The 8,116-nt window shown below is 48.8% G+C and overlaps 1 pseudogene; it reads left to right on the top strand.

Annotated features, from left to right (window-relative positions):
- Positions 1-7,410: 7,410 nt before the first annotated feature.
- Positions 7,411-7,901, top strand: LOC112668518 (olfactory receptor 3A1-like; annotated as a pseudogene).
- Positions 7,902-8,116: the final 215 nt, after the last annotated feature.

Raw genomic sequence — 8,116 nt, 5'->3', positions numbered from 1 at the left:
GTCACGTGCGTTCACCGACTGAGCCACCCAGTCCCCGTGGACGAGGGCGGTTCAAAGGTCTGTTACCACACAAAATAAAACTTAGTCGGCCTCTGACTTATGTTCAGCTACTGAGTCTCCACCTTCTCTTTGCCCTGCCCGTGCAGCACCATGGCTTTCTGGCGAGGCCTCCTGCTTGAGGGTGTGGAGGGACAGGAAGTGATTTCTCTGGTGCCTGTTCCTCCTCTTACAAGGACACCAGTCCTGTCAGAGTAGGGGCCCACCCTTAGGACTCTGTTTAACCTTAATGACCTCCTTAAAGCCCCTATCTCCATCCAGATGCAGGCCCATAAGGGGTTAGGATTTCAACACAGGAATTTGTGGAGGCAGGAAGATACAGCTCAGCCCATAGACTACCCCAAACAGGACATTTTAAATGTTTTAAATCTTTCCCCATATGCTCACCAAAATCACACCTCAATACCGTTTCACTTTCTTTTGATCATTAACGTGGCTTGACAACCAGTGCTATGATGTTGAGCCAGGGGTATCTCCTCTTCTGAGAACCGTCCATTCATACCATTTATCAGCGTTTTTTAGTTCAAATAGGCACGTTTTATTTATTGATTGGTGAACGCTCTTTACATATTAAAGATACCAAATCTTGTCATCATTTGAAAACACTTTCTGTCCTAATTGCTTCCCTGCTCACTTCTTTTCTACACAGAGGGTCTTTAAAATTTTGAGATGTATTTGAGTGAGAGATTTTTTCCCATTATGATTTCTGTAGTTTGTGTCCAATGGAAAGCCTTACCCACTGTAAAAGTGTAAAATTTGTCATCCAAAACATCTTTTGGTACTTTAAAATGTTAATACACCAGGAATTTATTTTGGTGTGATAAATGACATTGGTCTAACTTTGTCTCCTCCCCAGGCCAAGGTTAGTCAGGTGTGTCAACATCATTTATCAAATAATCCATACAGCCCTACTGAATTGAAATGTCACCTTCACCAAAGTCTGAACCCACATTTGACTTTATTCTTGCACATTTATTTCTCTGTCCAGTTCACATTGACCGCACTGGAATGGCCTCCCTGAGGAAATGGCTGAAGGATACAGTAGAGAAAATTGGGATTGGTATGGGAGAAGAGAGAGAGACAGAGACGGAGGAAGACAGACAGACAGAGAGACTTGATTGGCTCAGCTTGGATTGCCTTGGCAAGGGTGCAGGGAGAAACCAGAGGACAAGAAGGGGATGAGAGAGAAAAGGTTGGGGCATCAGTGGGTAGATTAGAGGCCTGTTGCATTGGGGAACAGCATTTGGGTCTTTCCTTTTCTTCTTCTTCTTTTTTAATAAAAAGCCTTTATTAATAATGTTGTTACAAGTATTTTGTTTCAAAAGACGGCATACACATAGATATGGGTAAATATGCACAGTCCTAGTTTTAGTCGTGACAGAGATTTCAGGTTATTGAGCTCCTAATTTGTAGGGACTGTAAATTCGTCCATGGCATATTTATCCAGATTTCTGTGATGATAGCATATTACACAGTTAAGGGATGAGGGAACATTCTTCTGCTATACAGTAAAGTGAAAAAAATGAGGAGAAATGGCAAGATAGGGGGCCGCAAAACAAAGTTGATGTCCAAAATCAAAGGCAGGACCCATGTTCTCATGGGAAGTGAGGGTTTATCAGCCAGGACACAAGCAGTGCTCTAAGGAACCAAGCCAGAGATGTGACTGGAGAAAAAGATGTAAATCTAAGAGTCAGGAGCCAGAGTGACACCAAGCTTGAAAGCGTCCATAAGGAACCCGTGAGTGGCTCAGGTGAGTAAGCATCTGACTCTTGGTTTTGACTCAGGGCATGGTTTCGGGGATGTGGGATCGAGCCCCACATGGGGTTCAGCATTCAGGGGTGGGTCTGCTTGACAATGCTCTCCTTCTCCCCCCCCCAAGCCAATACATAAATCTTTTTTAAAGAGAAAGAGTATATAAAAAACAACGGTGAATTTATTGGGATTATGCAAGTCAGAAGAGAAAGACAGCTGGTCTTGAACTTGCCTTTTACAGAAAAATAAATTTCCAAAAGAATCAAAGTTGAAGGAGGATAAAAAATGAAAGTATACAATTAAATAGGAAATATGAAACCATTGAAATAAAGGGAGAAAACACTGATGAAGAAATGTATGCAGGATACCAAACCCAGAAGCCACGTGTGAACAAAAATGAACCAGTGTCTGGATACAAGAAAGTGTCACATGATTTGTGGTAGAGACACCATAAAAACATCCAACTGGGACTCAGGTGAACAAAGCATTCATGAGTGAAATAGTAAACAAAGCAGGATGCAAAATCCAGAAGGAAAAATCGAATAAGCAACAGAAAACACCAGTGTCTAATGACACAAAGGTGCTGAGCTCTGTTATGGAAGAAAACATGATAAATAAGATAAAACGACAAGCAACAAGTCAGGAAAACGTCAGTAACCCAAATGGTAGACTAAAGCTAATGCCTGTAAAATGCAAATAACTCCTAGACATAAAGACTTAAGAAGAAAAAGAGCCCAGCAGGAAGGTCTATAAATGGCTGGAACCAGGAATCCAGGGGAAAAGAATCAGAAGCAGCCAATTTGGGGCACAGTATTGTTGCGGGTGGGGGAGTCTGCCTTGTGTGCAAGGGGGTCTCAGTTCTCGGATTCCCCAGGAAAGAGTGACGGGAGGACCCGCACTCACAGAAAGCCAGCCAGAAGGAAGGTGACAGCACAAAGTACCTTATTAAGGACAGAACAGTCTCAAGGTCGGAGAGGAGGCAGGCCAGGAGCCAGCGACTGCACCCGGGCTGGGGAGGGCTTTCTTTGTATGTTTGCAGAGGTCATGGGTCATGGCTGGCGGAGGGGTCTCCCACCCAGGTTGTGTCCCATCATCTAAGGGGCTCCTCCTGGTTGGGTGGGCGTGAAATCCAGTGTAGATCTGTGATAATGGAGCCATAGGTGACCTTGGGGCTGAGGTGGAAGAGGAGAGCACGTGGCCTGCACTTGTGGCGCCTGGTCTGTCAGCAACTCTCTCCCTCCCCCCTCCTTCCTCTCCTCCTATCTCCTCCTCCCCCTTCCCCTTCCATCCCTTCTCCCCCTTCCCTCTCCTCCTTCCCTGTCCTACCCATTCCCCCTCCTCTCCTACCCCTGCTCCCCACCTTGGAATCCGAAAGGCCAAGACCTTCAAAGCCACAATCAGGATGCTGTGCGCTCAGGCTTCTAACCTGTCCCCTACTGTCACCCCCCTGCCTGCAGCTCAGGTCTAACCTGCCTACTTTATCAGTACAATCCTATTGATGTAAAAAAGAGTCAGGGGTGCAGGTCACTATATCCTGGGGAAAAACCTGCAAGAACGCACACGAAACTGTTCCTCGTGGTTACCACAGACCCTGAGGTGATGAGTCATGTTTACTTTCTAACAACACACCTTGGCGTAAGGCATGAATGATTTTATAGTGAGTGTGTATCCTAGTGGGAAAAACTGCAACATGTCTAAGCACCGGGAAGTGTGAACACCCTGTGATTCAGGATTTGCTGTCCTCCTTGGAACTCTGCACGCTCATACCTTGGTAGTTCCAAATGAAGCCTGGAAGCAACCAGCAAGATGTACCCAGGGGTCTCTCTGGATGGTGAGACCCCAGAGGGCATGTTCCCGGTGTCACCTTATAAGTTTCTGGAAGTGCACAGCTCAGCCAATGACCGTGTTTCGCCTCTGAAAATAGGAAACAACGTCTTAGGATGAAACACCACGACGGAAATGCTTCCAGGGCACAACCAGGACCCAGGGCGCGATGGCCACTGCAGAACTAGAGAAGAACAGGGCAACCTCACTGGCCCGTGTCTGGGAGCTTGGTTGGCGGGGGGGAGGTCCCAGAAGAAGTGGGTGAGGAGGCGAGGCCCACGGAGCTGGGGCAGAGCGGCCAGGGTGCTGTGGGTGAGCGCTGCCCAAGGCGAGCAGGCAGGCGGTGGCCCAGACACTGACTCCGCACCCTGAGCTCCGAGGGCCAGTTCAGATGGAGCTCATGCGATCGGCAGCATCCTGCCTGAGGTGGATCTGGAATGGGCAAGGAGAAGGTGGTGGCAGCTGGCCCAGGACAATGGCAGTGCAGGAGGAGCTGTAATGGAGACAGGGGAACAGGGAAGGCTTAAGTCTCAGGAAGGGGCGTGATGCTCCAGGACCGTTGCAGTGTGAAGGGGCAGACATCCACCTCCTCCCCTCTCACTTGAATTTTATTTTGTCCTCCCTGTTAGAGGATTGACTGCTGATGACCCTGCCCAGCTCCAAATTCCTGTCACCTCCTGCCTTGACCACCTCTCCCTGGTGACTCGGACCATGCAGCGCCGTGTGCCTCCCTTTTCTGCTAAGCCGCAGCGGGCAAGAGGGCACCAAACCCAAGTTCCTGTCCCATCCTAGGCACCCCTCGCTAGGGTACTGATTCCTGTAGTAGTTGCTGCTTTATGGGCTTGGGGTGCACATGTTCTGTTTGGTGATTAAATGTTTATTAGATATAGGAAATAAAACAGCTTCCATTCTGCATCGGGTTTAATTTTAGCTTCTCCTCCTCCGAAACTTCTTGGCTTTGTTCTCAGGTTGGAAAGGAGGTCCTGGGATCCAGATACCGTAGTATAAGGCAACTGAAGACAATTTAGGAAATGGGAGAAATAATTGTGTCATTATTCAACAGTAACTACTATCAGCATGTGAGAATATTTCCTTAGTTGTATCCTTTCATTTATATATTAATGTCTAACATCAGAATACTAAGTAAGATTTTGTGGCGAATTGGCATTGATTCCGATCTGGGAAGAAAAGTGCTAGGACAACCGGTTACGTGGGTCCCACTCCACCCTCTCGACTCACCTATTACCTGAGGCCTCATTCCCCGGGGTTCCCTGGGATTTCCCGAGCGCCTTCCTCTGTGTGGCTCTCTCTTGCATCATCTGTCCCCAAAGTGGTTTTCCAGCTCATTATGCTGCTGCCTTCTTCCCTAAAGTCAGGACGCGGGCCCTTGAGGAAAAGACAAAGGGGAACTGGTCTCCCTGAAGTGGGGAGGAGAGATGAAGTGGGTTCTTCTCCGCCTGTCCCTGCAAGATGCCCTGATTTCACAGCACAGTGGGGCTGCTCTCGAGGCACACTGTGGCCCGAGGAGGGGATGGGCAAGGCCCCATTGCAACAGGTGAGTCTCTGGGATGGACACAGGAGGAACAAGGCATTGTCTGGGGGAGAACCACCGCTGTTTGCAGAGAGACTGAGCTGTGCAGAACTCTGTGACAACACATTTATGAATTTGTCCCCGTCTGTGGGTCTGTGAATAGGTCTGCCGGAAGTTGGGAAAATAAAGGCAACCCTGTCTTGTCTGTGAGGAAGGCATCCAAGCAAGAGGGTGACCAGTGTCTAGAATGGCTTGTGACATTGGGCAATGTCACCAAAGAGAGCCCCAGCCTGGGGCTCAACTGTCTCTGTCAGTCCTGTTCTTTCTGACTTTCTACTGGGCAGGCAGATGTCATCTCAGGTGTGTGCAGGGGGGACCCTGAGGCAGAGAACAAGGATGTTTCCACACACGCACATCTAGAAATGTGAAACATCACCTGTTTGAGTGAAAGATAAAAATCATATGATCCATAGACGCACAAAACACATTCGACAAAAGACAACATATTTTCATAGCAAAAACCTTCAATAAATGGGGGATAGAATTAGTATTCCCAGATAAATAATAGTGAAAGGGAATATAAGGGAAGGGAGAAGAAATGTGTGGGAAATATCAGAAAGGGAGACAGAACATAAAGACTCCTGACTCTGGGAAAAGAACTAGGGGTGGTGGAAGGGGAGGAGGGCGGGGGATGGGGGTGAATGGGTGATGGGCACTACGGGGGCACTTGAAGGGATGAGCACTGGGTGTTATTCTGTATGTTGGCAAATTGAACACCAATAAAAAATAAATTTATTATTTAAGAAAAAGAATTAGTATTCCCTGATTTGAAAAGCAAACCCCACAGCTAATATCATACTCAACAGTGAAAAGTGGAAAGTTTTTCCTCGAAAATGAAGAACAAGGTACGGCTGGTCAGAGGCATACTCGGTGAAATTTGGATTCTTAACTTCAGATTTCTTGAGAATTGGTGTGTGGCCCAGCAAATGCACATCAAACATACTTGTACTGGAAAACAATGTGCAGTACACACACATCTAAAGTTTAGATTTTGAATTTAGTGTCCTAAAGACATCAAGCAAGGTAGTTGATACTATCGATGGGATGTCCTATGTCAGGGCCCAAGAATCCTTTTTTTTTTTTTTTTCAGATTCTATATATGTATTCATGAGAGACACAGAGAGAGCACAGGGACATAGGCAGGGGGAGATTTCATCTTGCTTTATCGTTTCCTCCCCTCCCTTATGATCCTCTGTGTTGTGTCTTAAGTTCCCCGTACGAGTGAGATCATATGATAATTGTCTTTCTCTGACTTATTTTGCTTAGCATCATACCCTCTAGTTCCCTCCATTGCAAATGGCAATGGCAAGATTTCATTTTTTGATGGCCAAGGAGTCGTCTATTGTGTCTGTCGATGGACATCTGCACTCGGCCCACAGTTGGCTCTTGTGGACACTGCTGCTATAAACATTGGGGTACAGGTGTCCCTTCGGATCACTATGTTTGTATCTTTGGGGCAAGTACCGAGTCGTGCAATTGCTGGGTCATAGGGTAGCTGTATGTGTTACCTTTCGAGGAACCCCACACTGTTTTCCAGAGTGGCTGCACCAGCCTGCTTTCCCATCAACAGGGTAAGAGGGTCTGCCTCCCTCCACATGCTTGTTTCCTGATTCCTGACTAATTTTAGCCCTTCTGACCACTGTGAGGTGGTGTCTCGTCGTGCCTTTGGCTTGTAGTTCCCTGACGCCGAGTGAGGTGGAGCATTCTTTCATGTGTCTGCGGGCCATGTGTAGGGCTTCTTTGAAGAAACGTCTGTTCATGTCTTCTGCCCATGTCTCAATTGGATTATGTGTTCTGTGGGTGTCAAGTTCGAGAAGTTCTTTATAGATCTTGCAGACTAGCCGTTTATCTGCTAAGACATTGGCAAATATCTTCTCCCGTTCTGATGGTTGCCTTTTGGTTTTGTGGACTGTTTTCTTTGCTGTGCAGGAGCTTTTTATCCTGGTGAAGCCCCAGTAGTTCATTTCTGCTTTTGTCTCCCTTGCCTCTGGAGACGTGTCTATCAAGAAGTAGCTGTGGCCGAGGTCACAGAGGTCGCTGCCTGTGTCCTCCTCCAGGATTGTGGTGGATTCTTGTCTCACAGGAAAGATCTTTGAGATCTTTCGCCTGGTCATTATCCTCGCTGTGGTTGGGCACTTGGGCATCGTCAGCCTTACTGTCATGGACTCCTGACTCCACCCCACCCCATGTACTTCTTCTTAGCCAACCTGTTGCTGCTGGACTTTGCCTATATCTCCAACACAGTGCTTCGGTGCTGGCACGTCTGCTGGCGGCAGTGTGCCTGGTGCCCAACGGAGCTTGCCTCACGCAGATGTTCCTTCTCCACGTCCTGGCCTCTGGGAGTGCTTCCTGCGCACACTTGTGGCCGGCGACTGCTCTGCGGTCCTTTGCCAGCCACTGCACTACCGAGACCTCGTGGGACAGGGGACCGGCATGGGGCTGGCCGCCACCGCCTGCCTGCTCGCCTTGGGCAGCGCTCACCCACAGCACCCTGGCCGCTCTGCTCCAGCTCCACGGGCCTCGCCTCCTCACCCACTTCTTCTGGGACCTCCCCCCGCCGACCAAGCTCTCTCACTACTGCACGCGGGCCACGGAGCTTGCCCTGTTCTTCTCCAGTTCTGTGGTGGCCGTCGTGCCCCAGGCCCTCTTTGTGACCTTATGCTCGCGTTGTGGCTGAGTCGTCAGGATTCGCTGCGCTGGGGGCCGAAGGAGGCCCTTTCTACCTGGCTGCTTGCGTCACCCTGGCGGCGTTGCCTCTGTCTCTTGGCTCCTCTGCTGCATCCTCCCCAGCTCTGCATGCCTGCCCGCGGGGCCAGTGCTCTCTGTGCCCTGAGTGGCGCTCAGTCACGTGCCCACGCCGTTGTCTACAGCATGCGGGACAAGGAGGTGAAC

Source organism: Canis lupus, chromosome X (genome assembly GCF_003254725.2).
Source record: "Canis lupus dingo isolate Sandy chromosome X, ASM325472v2, whole genome shotgun sequence".
Lineage (NCBI taxonomy): Eukaryota > Metazoa > Chordata > Mammalia > Carnivora > Canidae > Canis > Canis lupus.
Note: the sequence above shows the minus strand (reverse complement) of the source record. Positions and strands in the feature narration are given on the sequence as shown.